General features: G+C 46.0%; 1 protein-coding gene across 4 annotated transcripts in view; it reads left to right on the top strand.

The window, feature by feature from the left end:
• fgf14 (fibroblast growth factor 14) overlaps nucleotides 1–22,500 on the top strand; it is a 100,587-nt gene that overhangs the window by 21,844 nt on the left and 56,243 nt on the right. The window lies entirely within an intron of this gene.

The following is a 22,500-nucleotide window of genomic DNA, read 5'->3' on the forward strand; positions in this document are numbered from 1 at the left end:
TAGTTTTCCTATAACTGAGCAGTGTTTTCATGCAAACTAAGTTTGTCTGATATTTTCACTAAAGCCAGGTGTCATTTTAATGTTCGGGTCATGTTTTTGTATCTCAGGATTCTCACTTAGCAATCAGGACTGAAGAGTACAGCTGATGTTTTATTATTTGTCTTTATAAGCTATTCTACGTGATGTTGCAGTTTCTAGCAATTGTAAACTTGTCAACGTGTCATGTTGTAGTGTTATTGTTGTTATAGTGTTGTCATGTTATAGTGAATGTTACCGATGCTGACCAAGTTTCTCACTTGTACCTTACTAATATTAGCAGCTGTTCCAAGAACGCCCTCAGTTACAAAACATCTGATTATGACCCTCGACTGAAAGGTTTTCTTCAGTTATTACATTTAGATTGGAACTGATTCATTTCTATGTGGACACCTTCCCATTAGCAAATATTAATTCTTTGGCTTTGGTTTGGCAAAAAACAAAAAAACAAAAACAACATTGTGTTTGAGCCAACACAATGATGCTTCAGTACTTGGATAATATTACTGTGCTAATATTGGTGTTTTGTGCTACCTGTTAAGAATAGATAACAATCGTGTAGTCTAAAATGCTGCGTAGTATTAGGTCTGAAATATCTTTACAAGAAAGAGTAACAGATGTTCAGGGTTTTGGCACAGTTGGAAATAAACAGGGGATTGAATGTGAATTTGTGTGTGTATTAGTGTGTGTTTGCATTTTGTCTTTCCTCATGAGGTAAAAACCAGTGTTGAAAAGGAGCCTGAGTGTCATTCAGACACCTCACTGCATAATTGTCGATTGACGTACGATAACCATAAGACAGGTCACGGCTAACCCTCCTCCGTCTATCTCTGTGGCGACGTGTGAAAAGCCCCATAATAATGGTCATCTAAATATAGTCATCTCCTCCATAGCTGGCATAGCAACTGAGCCAGGCTCAGCTGATGGGAGAAACTCAACTTCAGAACTGCCTTTTTGCCTTTTCAAATCCTTCTGAATAGCGTGATCTTGACTCACATCTACGTTGTCTTATTTATTTATTTAGGCCTTGTGTAAAAAAGATGAAGAGAAAACGAAGAGCACACACATTCAGTGGCAGAAACGCCTTGAAAGTATATAAAACTTATTTAATTTTCTTGAAGAGAAGGTGCTGGAAAAAGTGCACAAAAGTGTTTTTTGCGTGTGACTAGCAGAAAAGTACCTCAGTATGCAAGTACTTCAGTATTTGAGTACTTCAGTACGAGAGTACCTTGGTATGCAAGTACCTCCTTATGCAAGTATCTCAGTACCCTGAAAATGACCTCAGTATGCAAGTTTGTACTTTCAAAACATTTTGAGCATTTTAGTTTTGCCATTACTTTATTTACATAGCCATCAGGATATATGATTATTCCGGGCCTTTAACCTTGAACATTTGGCTTAAGTGTTTCTATTTCATAGATGCTTTGAATCCAGCCATGAAGAAGACCTGGAAAGAGTGGAAGTTTTTGCCCATTATGAAGGAGCGAACGCTGGTCTCCTGCACCGCCGTTGCGTGGTTGTCGCTCTTGGCGACGCCTCTCTGTTGCTCCATTGACGAGGTGCGTGCGCCGATCTCTCGCTGTGCCCAAACGGCCCCGAATGCAATTAGCAGACGGTAGCTCAGCAGCGGCGGAGGAACCCCGCGACCCCGACATCGTACGCAACGCGCGCTTCACACAGACGTCGCCGCCGGTCCTCTGCACCGGTGCCTGGTCGGCCAGCCCGACAGGGCCGCGCGGGAGCCACGATACGAGGGCACGTTCCATGGAGGGAGGACAGGGAGGTGTTGATGAAGGGATGAAAATTGTCAGACATTGTGGAAAACGGCGGGAAAGTGCAGTCCGACCACACAGTGCGGAAGGAGGGCGTGGTCTTCTCTCAGGTGCATTCGTTTGCTTGGGTGATGGGGAATATATCCTGTCCTGTTATTTATGCTAAGCTTTACTTCTGGCTTCGAGGCGGTCACTTGCTGAGTGACACACTCACGTACTCCCTCCCTCCCTACGTCTCTCTCACGTAACACCTATAGCCCAGCTGTGCACTGCACATTTACACCATGGCAGAAGGGACCTGCAGTGGACGGTAGAGATGCAGGAAGATCAGGGGTGTACACGTCCTCTGGCTACAGCACAGACGTAGTGGTGGGTGTTAGGACTACAGAAGCTGTTAAAATCAAAGAGAACCATCGACAGCTACGGTTGAGGGATACTGTACCTGCACTAACTCAAAATGAAAGGCACACGGTGAGCGCCTCTGATCAGCCCGAGGAGCGGTGACACTTTTTTGAAAATCTTGCCAAGTTCTTCCTTAGCAGTGATGGGCTGACATCAACTGAGGGCCAACGTCCAGAAATCTTTTAAACACAAACCTAGTTTGGCACCTGATTCTCAAAACGTGCAGTCTGGTCTTGTGTGACTGCTGCAGTGCCACTCGTGTAGTCTAGCTTTCGAAAAGACGGCGGCCTTCTGTTGCACATGTTGTCTAACTGTTCTGAGAACAGTGCACAAGGTCAGTCTGGCCTGCACAGAAGAAGCAGGCCATGGCCTTCTTCTCACCCTGGTGCCTCTTCCAGCTACAAGCCCAGCTTTGGTCACCAATTACATGGTGGTGAGGCTGCTGGGCTGAGATATGTGGGATGTAGTGGTGTGTGTGTGTGTGTGTGTGTGTTTTTGACAGGCTGTCTGGTTGTACAGGTACAGCACCAATGCAAAGCGGTTTCCCATCATTATATTCTCTCTCTGTGAGATTTTCCCCAGCTGAGCAGACCACTCCTAATCTTCTGTCAGTTGCCTCCCACTGGTCATCTGCACTTCTTTAGTTGTAACATTTGAATAAATTTTATAATTTCATATATTTCTGACTTTTGCAGTCTTATCTGTGGCTAAGAGTTCTCTTAAATGGAAAAAACGTACTCTAATGAGAAATCACAGTGGCTTCATGGGGGGTCTGTTTCATTTGACTGGCAAAAATGTCGCTGTGGAAAGAAGAAAGATCTCTCAGCTTTCATGATTTCTCAGAGTTTATCAAGGTCTCCTGTCTTCCACAGAGAGGGGGTGCGAGCCACCCTCAGCTGAATCATTATCATCTTACTAACAGGCTCTCTCACAGACATCCAACCTGTAACTCTGAGTCAGTTTCCCATGGTAGGAACAGAGCATCTGCTACAATGCCTGTCACGCCCCCTGCTGGACGGTCAGGTGGGGAGGGGTGGGGGAGGAGCACTCTCAGAGTGACTGTGGAGTATGGAGGAGGAGAACTCTAGGGCCCTGGTGTCAGCTGACCCTCCACAAGTTCTGTACTGAAAGTTCTCTTAACCTATTCCGCATTCGTTCTTCACCCACGACTGTCTAGCGTGTGTGATGCTGTGCAGCTGTTGCAGTCAGGACGAAGGTTTTCTCGGTTTTGCGTAGTTTATCAGACATGCCTTCTGATTGCTTCCGAGCTCCATTCAGCTTGTAGTCACAGGTCCATGTTGGCATGATGGATCCAGGTGGTTTGACCTAGGTGAGATTCCCAGGGCAGAGTGAGTCCAACACTGATGGCAGGTTGATAGTCAGAGCAAATTGCCACTCACACCTCCACTTTATGTCTCAGAGTATGGTGCACTATAAATAGCATTCGGACTCAGACAGACAGAGATAGACAGAGATAGATTAGCAGAGAGAGAGGGAGAAAGAGAGAGAAGGAGAGGGATTTTATTATTGAAAAAGGGGGTGTTCGTAGGGGGAAAGCGGAGAGACATTTTAGAATATGAGCTACGTCATTGAGCGGAGTGTCCCCACCGAGGAGGTCCAGACTCAAGGCTTTGTTAAATCCTACCAGATCAATGAAGCAGAATGCCAGAGTTTTTACTCGGAGAGCTATGAGCTATGTGTATATATGTGGCTGCAACGTGTCACCCATGCAGGAAAGACCATATCTTTGCGAGCATTGCTCGGCTGACAGTGGTGATTGGGCAGTGAAGGAGTGAGGGAGAGAGCACTGACAGGTGACAGGATGACAGGAACTAACATATGACCTCGACAGGTCATCCATCATTATTAATGCAACCCAGTGACTTTATGTCTATATCGAAGGTCTCTGGATAGTCAAAGGCCTTCAGTGTAGTGTAGCTCACATGTTCTGTTGTACAAAAGCCTGTGATCCCTTGCAGGCTTTTGTAAAATAACTTGTGAGTATTTTGGAAATGGCTTTTCAATTTCTGACAGTGTAACCACCATCTCATATAGTAGCTGTTCACATATAGACCAAGAATCTTCAGCTTGGACTGAATGTTTGGACTTGTGCTTTCTTAGCACGTTTTTGACATGCACACCGAATCTAACCATGTAAAATGTTTAGACTTTTAAAAACATTTTCAAAAGGTATATGTTGTCTTCCCTTACAAAAAGGTACCATAGATATAAACTGCCTGGCTCTGCTCATTTGGCTTTACGAACAGTTCCAGCTATTCAGACCCACAACAGGGACCTCTCATGTAGGATATTGGATGTCCTTTTTAGTACAATGTAGACTTCTTTACACATTACACCACACATATGGATACTTTTAGAAGATCCAATGTAAAAGTACACATCGCTGGAAACATTATAGTGTAAAACAAATCAAAATAAACAGGTACAAATGAATGAGTAGACATTCTTTAAAACTTTACTGAGGTTTTTTGGTGGTTTCAGTATACAAAAACAGCTTAGCATGCAAATCCTCAAAGGAATAAAAGCTTGTGGTGAAGCTTCTGTGTCTCAGGTTGCTGCAGTTGACAGAGGAAACCTCAACTCTCATTACGCAAGGGGAATTCTGGTTTGGGAGAGTCCCGAGTGTCCACTGCAGCAATGGCCACAGTATCCATTTTCTCTTTGTGGACAACATTCTGGACACTGGACCTGGCATAAAAAGAGGCCGTCAGGATAACCCGATCCCCCCCGGGGGAACCAGGGCCCTGAGCTTTCATTTGCCAAACCGTGGAAGATTCCTGTGTCTGACCTCCCCACTTTCCTTCATCCCCTTGGGAGAACGTCAGAGAAGAAACGACATCCCCTTTCAGAAACAGAAGACTTTGATGATACTGACAAAATGATGGCTCTGCTTCGAGCGGTCGGGAAGGGGGGAGCGTGTGCGAGCCGAGGATGTGGCGTGCCTGCAGGACCAGGCCGACGCTGGGCGTGTGCAGATATCGTGGACCAGAAACACTGTGACAGAACGAACACTGACAACGGGGTGGCTGTGGTGTGGCGCCAGCAAGCACTGAAACAGAAAACAAAACACAGCGAACCATCCCTTCGTGACTCACACACCACCACCGAAGACGCTTCTTCACATGTTGTTTATTTTCATCCATTGCTGCAATATCCAGGCTCCAAAAATGCACTTGCATTAGGAAATTACGTAGTGACTCTGGTCTTGTATGGACTAATGTCTTCAGAGTGCTGCTCTGTCAGGAGCAGGTTGTTTCAGGTCTTCAAAGGTGCGACCAGGGAAAATTCCAATGTGTCATTCACTGATTTGCATGACCTTTTATTTGATTAGTGTGAAATTGGCAGTAGTGTTAATCATGCAAAAAGTATATGACAAGGGAACTTCATGGACAGTCAAGGTCCAAGGTCCATCGTTTGGTGATCATCAATTTTGCAGAGTTCTGTATTAAAGGTGCAATCAGTAAGCTTTGGAACAGAGTCAATATAGCATGAAAATTCAAATGAGTACAACCTCCATGTCCCACCTCCTCCCTCTCTAGCCACGCCTCCAAAGCCCCGCCTTACAGAGAAGGCTGCAGTGCAAGCTGTGAAATTGTCAACATCACTGGCCAACAAACATGAAGAAGTAAATCGTTTGGACATGAAAAGTAATACATACCAATATCTGTTTCATAAAAGAACTATCACAGTACAATGCCTTAGATGTTTGATAAAGAAACTTTACAATTTAGCAGTAAACCACAAATAAGAACATTACCCGTGAGAGCACAAGCAGACACAAACATCAGAAACATCAAACCAATATGACTGCCTGGGCACTTCACATTGACATTTTCAGCAACATCCAAATTAAACAATGCTAACCAGTAGCCTTAGCATCAGAAACAAGCTAAAGTTAGCCTAGCTACAGCATCACAGTCAAATGATTAATGAGCTTTGGAGTGTCAGTGTAACCATTACTGTCTGTCTTAGATTTATGGGTAGTTTTTTTTCTAAAAAATAAACCAAGCAAGGGTAATTAACTACCAATCAACCAGATATGTGGCTAAATCAGCATAAGTGTCTGTTCCTTCCCAGCACTACAGCTAGCTCTTTCCAGTACTATAGCTAGCTTTTTCCAGTACTACAGCTAGCTCTTTCCAGTACTATAGATAGCTCTTTCCATCTCTGAGAAACTGTTTTTTTTTGGCTTGGTTTTCTTTATTTGTCAACTTCTGTTTACTTGTCTTTGTCACATAAACAGTTGTTGGCAATAGAGGGATGGGCAGTTTTTTCACTGATGTTGGTTGTTTATCCTCCACTGCTTTTGCGAAGTTCCTGAAGCCTTTCATTGATTGCGCTTTACTGTATGAGGGATGTGCAGGCACTAGAAGTGATTGACACTCTGTCAGACACACCTCCCGGCAGTGATTGGTGGATTTCGATGGCGCACAGTGGACTCTTGCTAATGGCATTAGGAGGTCTACGTAGATCCAAGCAGTAGTACATTTGTACATACATGAAAGTGTCATTTCTGCCTTATTTGTGACCAAGTAATATATAATTAACGTAACATCTAATTTAAAAACAATACTTGATTGAAGAATTCTAAAAATAGAAATAGAATGTCCTGGATAATATTCTTGATTAGTCTTTTGTCTTTGAATGACTACGAGCAGTCTTTGTACACCTGCTGTTGTGTTATGTGGGCTGCCAGCATGCTTGATGCTGCAAAGCTTACCAGTGCATTCTTGGTTTTTAATTAACCAAATGGTGTCTTTGGTCTGAGTTTCTAATTTAGTCTCATTTTTAAGATTGACAGTGGCTAGCTTTATTGTCACTGAGGCTTCTTCGGTTCTCACGCCCAGAGACAACAGTAATAGACTATATGTAAATGTCATTAGCTTGGGTTAGCGCACTTTTGATGCTCTGTACTTCAACCACTGAGGCATCATTCAGTTGGTCAGAGGTAAAATGACACAATGATGTTGTCTGGTTGTGAGTACAGCGTTTTTTTTGTGTCAGTAGTCCCCTCTCTAGTCATAACCTACAAAGACAACTTACTTGTCTATCCTAATACATGGAATTTAAATGAGCTCTCAAAGTATGACATTAGCCATGTACATAGAATTCAGAATGAATAAAAACAGAAATGTACTACTTAAAAAAAATATCCTCTTTGACAGCAGCTGTTTGCTTTTGTACATCAGAAGGGGTAATGCACTTACCTATTTGGCAAAACCTGTTTGAAAAAAACTTTTGAAGGCTGATATGCACACACATTAGACACACAACAGTTACCTTCATGAAGGACAGAAGACAGACAGAGGCTGATATGCACACACATTAGACACACAACAGTTACATTCATGAAGGACAGAAGACACAGAGAGAGAGAGAGAGAGAGAGAGAGAGAGAGAGAGAGAGAGAGAGAGAGAGAGAGAGAGAGAGAGAGAGAGAGAGAGAGAGAGAGAGAGAGAGACAGACAGACAGACAGACAGACAGACAGACAGATAGAGTCAGAAGGTCCTGTTAGCCATACTAATGTGTTCTCAGCCAATCGGGTAAAAAGGGGCAGTTTTCTGCACGTAACTACACATACTGACTGACAGTAAGAACAGTTTTTAAGGTTCAATGGCTTAAGATTTTTGTTTCAGTTAGTTTCTTATCGCCTAAGTAAGAAATTGTGTATTTAAGATGTGACTCCATAACATACAATTCACTCTGAAATTAATAGGACCAATTAGTAGTGGACCAATCTGTCAGTGAATATTAACAATTCATTGCTTTGCAATTAAACTTATATCACAAATGGCTTTATTCATGTAATTATTCATATTATTTAATCATACACTAAATTAACACTTAATTAAAGACACCAATCTAGTAGGATTTTGGACCTCATTTAGCCTTCAGAACAGCAGTTTATTATAGCATAGACTGCCCATGCAGAGAAGATAGATTCTCGCACTGGCCGCAAGAGATACTAGTGAGATTCTGGAGATACTGACGTTCTACCTGGTACCAGAGATGATCTATAGGTTTAACATATGGGACTGTGAAGGCCAGAGAAGCAAGGAAAACTCAGTGACATTTTCCTGGAACACATCTCTGACTATAGAACCCTTCTGGCATGGTGGTCCTCCTGAAAGTGTTCTTCTGCCATACAGTAAACAGCTTCCCTGAAGGGATTCACTTGGGCAGCCGTAATACTTAGGTAAGCCATTTTGGCCAAAGGTCCACCCATAGGTACTATCCAAATGTCCATCCATATGTGCTGTCCATACATCCATCCACAGGCATCAGAGGACCCAGGGTGTGCCAAGAAAACATTCCCCACACCATCACTCCACCTCCACCAGCCTGAACTGTTGACACCTGACAGGAAGGGCTCATCGATTCTTGCTGCTTGCACCAAATTCTGACTCTCCCATCAGCAGGATGGGAGATTCATCTGACCAGGCAATGTTTGTTCAAGGCTCAGAGATCCAATCTTTGTGCTCTTTTGCCCACGGGACACTTGCTTTTCTGTTTCCCTTAGTCAGACACTTGAACTGGTATAATCTGCTGTTATAGCCCATCCGTGTTACGGAATGAGTTGTGTGTTCAGCTACAGCTGAACATCTGGTAGCAGCACCAGTTGAGTGTTCAGCTATGTTAGTGGCAGCAGCACCAGTTGAGTGTTCAGCTATGTTAATGGCAGCAGCATCAGTTGAGTGTTCAGCTATGTTAATGGCAGCAGCACCAGTTGAGTGTTCAGCTATGTTAGTGGCAGCAGCATCAGTTGAGTGTTCAGCTATGTTAGTGGCAGCAGCACCAGTTGAGTGTTCAGCTATTGTAGTGGCAGCTGCACCAGTTGAGTGTTCAGCTATGTTAGTGGCAGCAGCACCAGTTGAGTGTTCAGCTATGTTAGTGGCAGCAGCAACATCCTCCATCCTGCTGCAGTTTGCTGCTCAGATCGCTTCATTTCCCCATTCTAATGTGGATTCACACTAAAACTGATACAGAAGAAAAAAACATGCTTCCCTGATTTTAAGCTGCATTCTGGGGTCATGTGTCAAACTTTCAAACAGGCAAGCTATAATCATGAATAGGCATAGTTCTCTAATAAATTAAACATAGCTAACTAGTGAGCAAAAGCTAGCTGGCACAGTCTACTGTCATACAAATACTCCGAGGCTTCATAAATGTAGAGTCGATCATTTGAAGCATTGCGTATAGTCAAAAATGATAATAATCCACCCTGTCTGGTGTAGTTCTGCCTTAATGGAATAGGCTGGGATGTAAGTGATTAGCACATTAGTAACATGGCAACTTGGACACTTCTGCCCAAAGGCTGGTCAAATCCTACAGTTATTAAAGCAGGGGTTTCGGGAACCCTCTATTCTAAGCTAATTCTCTTGCTGCATCACTTGATTGCACTAGCAAAGCTTGTGTCTTTTGTACAGAAATGCCAGTTTAGTTATTTTCGGTTTGACAATAGCTTCCCGTTGACAACAAGAATGATAGAATTCCCTCTCCAGCGTTGTCTATCTCACAGAACGCTGTAGCGTTTATGTCTGTGGTACCTTAGAGCTGTGTGGCGGCAACCTCCTAGAGATGACTCCATTTGTGGTGCATTTAACAAAAAAGTGACTACAGATTTACACTCTTTTCCAAATAGGCAAGCAAACTGCTGCATGAGACACAAGCATGACTCAGCAAAGTGTGACATAGTGCTAATAGTACTATCACATAGCACGTGCACATAAGGCAGTTTTATTTCCCCTGGGGCTCAACAAAACCCCCCCCCCCCCCTCCCCCAGTGAGTGGCTAGCATACAGGGTAGAATGGCCTCTTGTAGAAGCGCTGACTTGTGGAAAACACTACGCCTGTGACGGATGGTTGCGCGTGGAGCCGAGTTCTCTCCACCCCACATGTGGACTGGGTTCCTGGGAGAACGGCTCGGTGCCCCCACCACCCCCACCGTCCCCGCCGGCCCAATTGTGGGCGCTGCCGTGAGCTCACAGCCACATAGCTCCCCAACATGCTGCTAATTGGCTCGATAATGACATCCCACCTCATCCACAAGTCCAGGCATGCTGGTTTGGCATCGGTGAACAGCTGAACTAGAAATCATCTAAGTGACAAGAAGTCCAGCTCTCCTCAGGCAGAAAGACAGATTCGTCACTTCAGAAGCAGCACAGATTTGGCACGGAGGCGTTTTCGTTTCTAGACCCCGGCACACGAGTTGCACGTGATGCAGATCGCATGATGATGATGACAAATAGTTGTTTGCTGTTTTACATTTGTTTCAAACTTCTGTGGCCATGCTGCTCCGCTCTGAGTCAGCGAGCTGCTTCGAGTTGGCTGCTACTCTGCAGATCAAGTGGGAAGAGTGTTGAAAATCCTTACCAATAGAAATCCTCTTGAGCCTGTTCACCTGCCTATCGATCAACACGCCATTACTCAGAGCTGGTACTCGGAAGAGACTTTATACTTTAGAATGCGCAGGTGAAATGAGTGTTGATTAGCGACTCCGGTCTGTCTGTCAAAGACTCTGCAGATGACTTTGAGCTGATGCACTTCGCTCTGCAAGAGGTGAGCTGGCGATTGGAAGAATCCATGCATTAGCATGATCGGCTCTAAAAGATGAGCCATTCATTCATTCATAACTTGCGTACCCTATAGTACAAGTGCTGTCTCTCCATGTCACAGTCTGAGCTTCCCTAGGGTTTTCCAGGACTTCATCAAGCGAATTGTAATAGTTTTGGAGTTATAGATTAATGCTGCAACACAAAGAGTGTAAAGTGTGTAATGGAGCACTTGTTCTGTCCTACCTGTGTGTCCTACCTGTGTGTCCTACCTGTGTGTCCTATCTGGTTGTTTAGTGGAGCACTTGTCCCTGTCCTACCTGTATGAACTGAAAACTCCTCAGGTCAGGTTAGTTTAGCATGTGTTGGAAGGTGTCAGCAGAATTTAACCCAGATAGCTCTTCTCCACATTAATTTGCCACACATCAAAGCAATCTAGCCCCCTCTCTGGAAAGTGTCACTACACATTAGCACTGACAGGATGACGGCATCCGCTTGGTAAAGTACAGTGGTTTAGAAGTGCTAACAGCTAGGCATATTCACAAAAAATATAGCCACCTATATGTGGCTCATTTCTGCACAGAATACAAGATTTCTAGTTGATTAAAAGATACATGGTTGTTTTTTCTCTATACCATTTATGATCCACTGACATGAAAATAAGTTGGATTCATGTAGTGCATTTTAGTTATATTCATACATATGTATCAACACCAATAACAACAAATATGCAAGCCCACAATATAAACATGCAGATGCGGAGATGCGGACACAGACAGACAAAACACACACACACTCACACACAGGTGCATTTTTTGTTTCATTTGAAGTGTGGTCTTTAGTCCTTCAGAGCCCCTGAAGATCTGCAAGCCTGAGACAGACTGTGTGATCAGGAGAACGCCATGGCTTCATTACTACGTTCCCCGAGGCTTGTGTTTTGTAGACGTGTGCCTCTGCTGTAGCGTAACACAGAGTACAGTGCTTTACATGGGCAGTTTAGGACACTCTCTACCACTGACTGGGTTTCTCTACCAGCTCGATCTTCTGATGTAGCAGCGCCCCATGTATACTTTCGTGTACTTTCATTCATTTTGTGTAGGGCATTGTTTTTTGTTTTTTGTTTATCAGCAGGGCTGCATATTATAGTTTAGGTAATGTGGTTCTAGTCATAGTGCTGTGTCAAGAAAAATGATTGTGGTTTTTATATACTCTTGTGAATGCGAATGCTGTCGCATGTGTTTGTGTGCAGAGGTTGTGTGTTTATGTGATCAATGCTTCAGATGGCAATGCACTTGACACGGGAGAGCACTTGTCTGATGTATGTGGCACGCTTCCAGGCTGTCCTGGCGTTGCTGTGGCGACTGCGGGATTTTGAGGGACAGTCCCGCTTCCTCTCCCCTCCCTCCCTACCTCCATGCGTCAGCCCCATCACCGCAGTCTCTCCGACTGATTCTGCCCCACCCGCGCGCCTCGTCCTGGGCTGGAGCGCACACGCCAACCGTCCCCGTGTCCCTCTGGCACCACGCCCGGCCTCCGCCAGGTCATTAACGGGACGACTTCCTGGTTGTGCCGCTCTGCGGAGGCCCGGTTGTAGGGCGTGTTGGGGAGCCACTCCCCGGAGGGGGTGATGGGGAGAACGGAGCGTGAGCTTGCCAGCGGAAGAGTGCGTGTCAGACCCGGGCCTCAGGAGAAAGCTTGAGTGTGTGTAAAACAACCAGGCAGGTTGGGGAGGAGGTACGGTGCGGTTATACCACCAGACTTCCACACGTACAGAACACTGGTGTGAGCCCTCGGAACGCTGACCTCGCCTGATAGGCAGAGAGTGAGTTGATATAGTGAGAGAGGAGTGAGAGGAAGAGAGAGTGAAAAGAGAGGGCAAGACGAGGAGGTTTCGGCTCCATCACACAGCTCTGTAGCTTTACTTTAACTAGAGCAGAGAGGCAGCAGCCCAGATGACGTCAGTGCTGCTGTGAGGTATCCACTAAGAGGAGGTCATGGCTGTGTCCACAGCCAGCTGTTCCAGCGGGCCAGTGATCTTCACCTGGTCATTTTTATGAAGTCACAGTTTTGGCTGCATATACCGACTCTCCTACACGTCAGTAGGACGCTGTACACCACCCTGCCATACATGTGTGTCCATGGGTGGGTCAGTGTCTGTGGTGTGTCTGTGGTGGCCTCCACTGGCTCAGTATCCATTGTGCTGGCCACTACGTGCCCCACTGGGCTCCCGCTGACCCGTCTGTGCTACACACGGCTGTGGTCCAGGCGGACGGGCGCTCTAAGAATAGCCTCATCACCTGATGGAGTCTGATAGTTCTGCTGAAGGCTTACAGCAGGGGTCACCAACCTTTTTTGAAGTTGGGAGCTACTTCTTGGATACCAATTATTGCGGAAGGCTACCAGAAAGAAAGTTGTTGAGCGGGGGGGGGGGGGGGGGGGGGGGCGTGGGGTGGTAGCGGTTATTGGGTTCATGTGCGCATGTCAATTGCTAAGCGGGAAGACCGCTAGCAACCGCGGACACTCGCTAATAGCAGCAAAAACATAAACGATGCAGCGCTTTGGTGCATGGCAATATAGTGAGCTGTTTTTAAAACAAGCCCGCGGCCGACTCATAACGTCCTCGCGGGCGACATGGTGCCCGCGGGCACCACGTTGGTGACCCCTGGCTTACAGGTTCTGAGTGAGAGGTATCGACATTGGCCTGAAGTGAATCACCCCCACACACTCTGTTCACGTTATCCAGTCTTCAGTAACACTCCAGCCACACACACACACACACACACACACACACACACACACACACACACCTCTACAGCTGTGCTGTTTGCTATCCCCCCCTCATCTTTATTACCACTTCTGTCTCTTTTCACTCTGATATCTGATATACTCCACGGAGGTCCTGCCAGAGTTCATCCTCTAATTGTCGTTAATCCAAAGCGGGTACCATTTGCCATGCTTAATCCAGAGCTGTTTGGAGAGCAGCGTGGTTTCTGACTGAAGGCTGAACACACACACACCTTCCTCTCTAAGTGCTAAGTCTGGCCGACCAGGAGCATTTTAGATTCTAAAGCCCCCGGATTCGGAACCGAGTCTAAAACCCGCGCAGAATCCAATTACTTACTCCATTATGACGGTTCCACAGCCGTCGGGTCCGCTCCTGGCAGCGGCTGCCTGTTAAACCCGTGTGTGCGTAAGCGTCCAGCCAGCTAAAGCACCAGCCGGCGTCTTAAAATAAAGACACCATGCAGTGCGGCTCTGCGCAAGCAACGCTCTCCTTGTTGGTTCGCCCCATAGGTTGTTAACTTCACCGATACAACGGGCTCGTTTAGCAGGGCATTATGCAACACTTTACACCCGCCTTGTCTCGTGTCTCAAAGATGAGATCATGCCGGCACCGGTCACTGGCGTTCCTGGCACAAAATGTGGCTTGTCACATATGCTTTGCCATGCTGAGCAGGGCTAATTGCAGGCTAGCGCAGTGGTAGCCTCTTCCTGCTTAACGATAAGTGACTGGCCCGAAATTACACGCCTGTTATTGTACTCATCATGACTTATTCATGGCGGCCGAACACGGACAATCCATCCAGTTGATGCTTGCGGAAAGCTTGCAGAGGAGAAAGGAACCAACTTGAAAGATGGGCAGTTTCGCCGCTTAATGTTTATGAAAGGGGGAAGTTATTTTCCGAAAGGAAGGACACCGCAGCATAGACACAGAATTAAAGAATTTAATTCAAGTTGATTTAATGTAAGAGAGATATGAAGTGAAATGTGCCATATTTTGTAAATTGTGAGTTTTTTCACCACAATCGAAATTTGTCCTCCGCATTTACCCATCTGTGCAATTAGAACACACACACACACACACACACACACACACACACACACACACACACACACACACACACACACACACACACACACTAGTGCTTACTAGGGGGCTGTGGTGCACACATGCCCAGAGCGGTGGGCCGCCCTAGCCCGGCGCCCAGGGAGCAGTTGGGGTTAGGTGCCTTGCTCAAGGGCACCTCAGTCATGGCCTCAGGCCTGGGAATCAAACCTACGACCCTCCGGTCACAAGACCAGTTCCCTACCACAGGACCATGACTGCCCCAATATCCGAGAGAACAAACCAAGAGTAACCAGCTTGCCTGTCTAAATCTTTGACAAATTTACATTTACGGCATTTAGCAGATGCTCTTATCCAAAGCGACTTACAAAGTGTCTATAACCATAGACAGACATATAATTTAAGAACAACGGCAAGTGATATCAGCTGAGTTAGTAAGAACTCAAGAACGCTTGAAGATAGCAATAGACTCTGCAGTCCTAGCAGCTAATGGAAGATCGTTCCACCATCTTGGAGCCAGGACATCACTGCTGTGCTTTTGGGTCTAACTTCTGCTCTGGGGTCGTGGATTGTTCTTGGATCATACAAAGTTCACTTCTAAAAATAAAGTAAATAAAGAAACCTTGTAAAGATGAAACAAGCACAGCTCTCTGTAGTCACGTGTCAGGACGTCTGAGACTTTGTGACAGGATACATGCATAGGCAGTGCAGAAGTCTTTGATCATTATAAAGTAGATAATACCAGAGCACCAGAGTCTTTGGCCTGTTTGTTGTAATATGGAAGCAGTTGAGACTGATAATTATGGGACCTTGCAATAATGGTGACTGTATACAGATTATGAGTCACTGTTAATTTGCGGTTATTCAGGATATTTCGAATGGTAAGTGGTGATGAAGTGTCAGATGGTATACTTCAGCCATCCATGATAGTTTATTTATTGCTCACTTCCCTTACGTTTTCTTTATTTTCTTCATGTTTTTTTTTATTTCATACAGTTGTTCTTTATCATTCATGGTTGTGCATTTGTATTATCCTAATTGCAACATAAAAGAAGACTTGAACCCAACCTTTGTGCAGTATTCAGTAGTGTGAGATGATACTTCCACTTTAATATATGAGTAACGGCTCTTGGTCTTACAGTAAAACTAATAGTGTTTAATCTCATTTCCCACCAGACACTAGGATGAGAGGCTCGTCATGGCCTTGCCCTGTTTTATGGCCTCAGAAATAAATATACAAGAGCACATAATCAGGCTGAAGAAGGAGGTCTCCACTGGTCTGCATGTAACATCCTGATCTAATTTCTGCGATTTGTGTGTCAGAATAGAGCTGAGCACGAATGTGGCATTGGAGTGTGCGGATTGGGGGGGGGGGGGGGGGGGGGGGGGGGGGGGGGTCTTGCAGGAGGGGACAAGACCCCCCGCAATCTACTGACCACTTCTTAATGGCACCATTTTACAGTGAGTCACTGAGAGACGATGAACTGCTCGCACGCCTCTGTCTCTCTCTCTCTCTCTCTCTCTCTCTCTCGTGTGCATAATTCCTCCCCCTCCTTTCTCTCTTTCTCTCATCAGTATTTTTCTCACTACTTTCACCCTTTTTGACACAATTTGAAAACACACTGTACTGCCGTCTCCGCCCCCTTTTCTCACGTATTAATGGCGGGAAGCGCTGGCGGCTCCGTGACTAAAGGTGGTCTGGTGTGCAGGTGTTATTTTGCCTCCGCTTGCCTGACGTAGCCTGTGGAAGTCGTGTTCCCAGAGGTGAGAAGTAGCCCCTGTAGGGGGGTGTTCACACTGTGCTGAACCCCACCCCCTCACCACCCAAAAGCCACCTGCTGTTCTCAGTTGCTGATACTGAGAACGGCTGCTGTATGCCCACCAGGCCCCTTTGAAACTGCACTCTCATAGCACCAAATTACCCATAACCCTGTTTCCATGTGCCCTGTGTCTCGCAGTGACCACAGATGGCGGTGTGCATAAACAGTGAAGTGGAGGTCTTTCTTCTTTTCTTTCTTTTTTTTTTTTTTTTAGTCCTGTGGGAGTGCTGAGATTGAAAAAATGCAGGTCCTGCAGCGTCTCTGGGCTTATGGCCTGCCTTCATGGGGGGGGGGGGGGGGGGGGGGGGGGCGATTTGGGAATCATATTCACTTTCACTTTCCCAAATCCTTTCTTTTCTGTTCCCAATCACTACACATGTACATTAATGCAGCCCGGATGAGCATTTTGAGGAGAACAGTGTCGGTGGACTGTGGCACGTTGGTAGGGATTCAGATCCTGGTTTCAGGGGAGCGAGACAGCACCAAGTACATAGCAGAGGTATATTCAGAGTGTAGCAAGTGTAGCAAGCAAACAGAGCATGGGACTGTTGCTCAGCAAGGCACGTGCATGGAGGATTCTCAACAGACCCCTTCTTATTGATAGCAGAGTTTAAGATGCTGTTTGCCCTAGTCTAAAGAAGCAGGCGCACTAGGATGTATAATTCCCAGCTCCCTGCTGAGAGGCAGAATGAGAGGGGGTAAGCAGTCGGCCTGGTGCGGCTCGCATATGGACTCGTACGCAGCATGCGGACAGATATGATCTCATATCTGGCGGCTGACATTGGCCCCACACATCATCTCACGTGGCCTTGATCTGCCATAAAATGCCTTGTTGTGCAAAGGAAAAAAATCTGCAATGCACAAATGCTTCCAGAAATAGAAGTGTTCATTGTTTTGTTTTTTTTGTCGTCAATTAAAGTGACTGAATAAAAGACAAATCCACTTCAAATCAATAATTGGTGTGACCACCCTTTAGCTACAGAACAGAATCAGTTCTTCTAGTTACACTTGCAGAAAATCTTTAAAGGAACTCTGAGGGGAAGTTGTTCCAAATATCTTGGAGATCCATCCACAGATCGTCTGTGCATGTAGGCTTGCTCAAATCCCTGTCTCTTCATGTAATCCCAGACCTGATGATGCTGAGATCAGGGCTCCGTGGGGGCCATATCTCCACTTCCAAGACTCCTTGTTCTTCTTGTTCTCCGTGTTCTTCTTCTTCATGAAGATAGTTCATGAAATTAGCTATACGTTTGGGGTCGTTGTCATGCTGCAGAATAAATTTTGAGCCAATTAGATGCCTCCCTGATGGTACTGCATGTTGGGTAAGTATCTGCCTGTATTTCTCAGCATGGAAGACACCATGAATCCTGACCAAATCAGCAACTCTGCTGAAACGCAGCCCCAATCCTGCAAGAAACTTCCACAGAGCTTTGCTGTTGCCTACAGACACTCATTATTGTATCACACAACCAGCCCTGTGGTAACCAAACATCCTTCTCTTACAACCAAACATTTTACATTCACCTGCTGCTCTTTTTCTGCACCCCAGTTCATATGTTTCCGTCCATTGTTGAGACACTTGGCCTTGTTTTCACGTCAAAGGTACAGCTTTTTGGCCACCATGCTTCCATGACGACCACTTCTATGATGACTTCTGGTCTGAGAAGATGGGTGAACATAGGTCCCACTGGTTTCTGCCAGTACTGAGCTGCAGGCACTGTGGGAGATCCTCTGCTTTCGAAGAGAAGTATGCGTGATGTGTCTTTCAACTACTGCGCTAAGTTTCCTTGGCCGACCACCGTGTCTGTGCTCCTCAGCGATACCCATGTCTTTGTGCTTCTTCAAAAGAGCTTGAACAGCACATCTTCAAACCCCAGCATGCTTTGAAATCGTTGCCTGGGAGACACCTTGCTGATGCAGCATAACTACCTTGTGTCTTGTTGCTCTGCTCAGTCTCGCCATGGTGCATGACCTGTGATGTGAAACTTTCTTCCACCACCTGTAGCAGAGTTTGGCCTCATCCAGTTGTACATCTCCTACACAGGTGATTCTGTTTCAGTTAATGATGATGTTCATTATCACGTGTTTGGTATTAATCACACACTTGACTATATCTTACAAAATCCCAGATTTTATGCAAGTATAAGAAGAAGTGATGCTGTTTTGAAGCCAAATGTTGATTGGTTTTAAGTATCTCTGTTGTTCATTCACTTAGCATTTTGTTCATTGACAAAAATAAACGATAATAATACGATAATAAACGTTTTCACAGCATTTTTAATTTGTAGGATTTTTTCCTCACCTGCCTAAAACATTCACACAGTTCTGTATGTCCCCCAGGGAAAAGAGAGGTCTTGCTACCCCACCTGCGTGCTCCGTGCATGTTTGACCACTCGCTTTCTTGCCTACCAATAGTTTCCTGGAGCATGGATGTGAATGACGCTCCTCTCTCCCCACTCGTATTTGGGGTACGTGAGTGTCCCACGCATGGTAACGTGGGGACCTCGCAGTCAAACGCAGAGCCACGTGTCCGGAGAGAGACTTTCAGAAGTGGAGCAGTTGGCGAGGCGAGAGGGTGACCCGGATCCTCTGGCCAGAATATAGGTCAGTGTAGCTGGCTACTGTGTTGCGGTTTCAACAGCTTTGAACTGCGCTCCCTTTAAAGGGGTCCTCGGCTAATAAACGATGTATCATATCAATATCAATTTAATTATAGCTTTTATAGCCCCTGGTTGGAGCCAAGGCCACTCCCATCAGGGTCGTTCACTCTGGGCCTCTCCAAATGCAGCACCCAGTCGTGATTTATGCTCCGTCTGTGCCCGGAGAAGTGGCGTTGGCCAGCGCTGAGATCTTAATCATGCTAATTGCACTTTCTCTTTCAGTTAAGATCTTGCGAGCAAGTTGTAGCTAATAATAGTCACACTGAATTAGAAGAGCATAAAAGCAAGTTTGAAGGTTCATTTGCTCTTGAACCTCATGGCTAAGTGCACCGTGGAACATGTAGCGCAGCTGCACGGGGTGATGGGTGTGGAGTTGAGGAGCCATACTGTAAACGAGACAACGTCATTCTGTAACCAGGGCTACTCAGACACACGTCTGTGCCCTCTACGCCCTCCAATGGCTCATTGCTGCTTAGTGGCAGCTACATGATGAATTCCACGTAGTGACCGAAAGAGACGCCTAATTCTCATTCCTTCAACATTGTACTTGGAGTGCAGCTCACGACCCTCCGTGTTGTATATTTGTAACCCTAGTGAGACGACGTGTGTCTAAGTGGCAGTCTGAGCGGTTTTATGGCGAGACGCAGCCCGTGTTGAGAGCTGATCTCTCCCAGTCCGGTCTCCTCTTGGGTGTGTCGTGGCTTCTCCGGCCTGCTCAGTAGCGCCGGCGTCAGCTGCTGATTGATGAGGATCTACGGTTCTGTCGGCTTGATCTTCCGAAGCCATCAGTCGTCGGCCCAACCAGCCGCGACGCTGACCCAGCACGGGGCCCTGCGGTCGGACCCACACCAGGCCCACACTAGACGGCTTCATCCCAGCCAGTAGGGGTACAGAGAGAAAAGAGTGGACATCTGCTATCCAAGCGTATGCTGTTCACCACATGTGTCTGAACTTCAGAATGAATGGATGCATGGTTTGTAAATTTGTGGTTTTGTTCAACCCGCTGTTGAGACGCTATAGAGTTCAGCAAGACATGAACAAGACAAAGTAACACGTGGCCCGTCCTTTATTATTTCACACATCCGTAGCTTGTCCCTCTGTTGCTGGGACATGTGCTTGTCATTTGCCTGTTTTGTTATTTTGTGGTGAAGTCTAATTCCAGATTCATTCATCTACCTTTCTCAATGGCACCTACTAAAATAATACCAACCCTTGTTCTTGGTATGTGGAAAGCAGTTCAAATGCCTGAAGAGGGCCTGAAACCTTCTCTCACCTGCTGACCAGGACAAGAGATCCTTACATATTCAGCATAACTCATAATGGCTAAACGACCAGATTACCAGTGACTAATGACCAAAGTCCACTAGAAGCCTTTGTACATCTCTCTCTCTCTCTCTCTCTCTCTTTCTCCGTTTCTCTATCACAGGATGCTAAGGCCTATAGTCTGTTTAGCACTGGCAAAGCATAATGAAGTCTATAAATCTTGCCATTTACTGGTGACAGAAGGCACAGTGAGTAATATTGTGATTACAGTGTGTAACACAGAGACAGAGCCAGTTTAAAGGCCCATATTCTATGAAGCAGCAAGGAGGGTCTGTAAAAGGGGCCGTACCATGCTGCTTGCTGTTCTTTTACATGCTGTGTTAGCATAGATTTAGCGGATCATTAGCTTTCTCCGTTAGATTTATGACGTAATGTTAACTAGCAATATTAACCTAAGCTCAAGTTCTGTGTTTTTGCCTTTATTTTGATGCAGTTATGAATGCCCCACACCAGTGGAGCTGTCCAAGGTGCTGAAATCTAGTCTTTATATTTTATATAATTTTATATAATTTTTAATATGACCTTCTCTGGTGTGTGCTGGTATTATGCATGGCCACCAGGTCCTGATAAAATCCTTCTACTCCCAGTTTACTCTATATTTGCCATTCCTGCAATTTTGCTTCTACATGTGAAAGAAAAGGTTTCAGGAACCTTAGGAGGAAGACACTTTTAAATAATTTTTTCGTGCATACTGTTAGGGAGGTGTTTCTAACCCTGGTCTTTGACATCTGCCACTCTAAGCTGAAGCAAAGCTTAATTTAACCACCAAATTCACACAAACATTATCAGTAGCCGTGTATGATAAATGAACACTCCAGAACTCCCGAAAAAAGATAGGGTGATGTTTTTATATCATATCATCTTTTTGCCAGATTGGATGTGCCTTAATCAAGTGTGTAGGTACAGAATACAGTGGAAGGACAGCGATATCAGAAACTGCTGCTCTCTGAAATTCCACTCCTGCTACCAGGAGTGTGAGACCTTGCAGCTGCATGGACACCACTTTTGGAAACATTGTTGCATATGTTGACAAGTATACCTGCTTTGTTCAAATGGCAACTAACTCAAATGAACTGCAAACAACTCAGATGAACTGCAGTCAACTCAAATGAACTTTCCACCACCGTCCACTGGAAGCAGTTTCGCTTAGCCGATGCTGGCTTGACTGAATCGTACCGTTCACCAGAGTTGGACACCTTGCCACTGTCGATCCTGTCTCGCTCATCGGGGATCTGGAACCCATACACGTATAAAACTGCTTTGTGTTCGCGGGTGTGGTAAAAAGTGCTGGACAAATAAATTTGACTTGATTTGCCTCGACTTCCTTGACCTCCCCGACTGTACATCCAAGTGGTCAGCCAGCCAGCAACACACTGAAGCCTGCCTGGCTCTGACCAGTGACTGTGTGCCCTCTGAACAAGGGCTGAGAGGGACAGAGAGGGAGGGGGGAGCGAGATGTGCAGAGGTCAGCAGAACGCTGGCCACTGTCTCCTCTGCCTGGGATCTCACTGTCTCCTGGGGTGTATGTACTTCACACACACTCAGTGAAGTGAGATGTGAGATGGAGGAACTGTGTGTGTGTGTGTGTGTGTGTGTGTGTGTGTGTGTGTGTGTGGGTATGTGTGTGTGGGTTTGATCACAAATTGTCTTGCTGAATGCGCAAGTTGGCCATGAACGAGCTTGCATTTGCCCGCACCAGCTTTCCGAACACTTTCCGACCGGAAAGGCGTGCTGAATCGGACGACTCAACCGGAGGCTGGCCCGACAGCGAGCGGGAAGCGTCTGGTCTGCGGAGCGTGCGAGGAGGGTGCGCTTGCGTGTCTGACGGCGCAGTCCGCTACTCTGTCGCCCGCCTCAAACACTCGCCCTCAGAATGCCATGACAGGACCAGCTGCCAGACACCCAGCAGAGAGACGTCCTGCCCACGCGCTCCTGTGCTCTCTCTCTCTCTCTCTCCCTCTCTCCCTCTCTCTCCTCTTTGTGATTCTCACCCTGTTTGTTCCCCTCTTCCCCTGCTCTTGTTCTGTCTCTGGGTGCATGACTGGTTTTATTTATTGAGCCCAGCCG

This window comes from Brachyhypopomus gauderio, chromosome 4, assembly GCF_052324685.1.
Source record: "Brachyhypopomus gauderio isolate BG-103 chromosome 4, BGAUD_0.2, whole genome shotgun sequence".
NCBI lineage: Eukaryota > Metazoa > Chordata > Actinopteri > Gymnotiformes > Hypopomidae > Brachyhypopomus > Brachyhypopomus gauderio.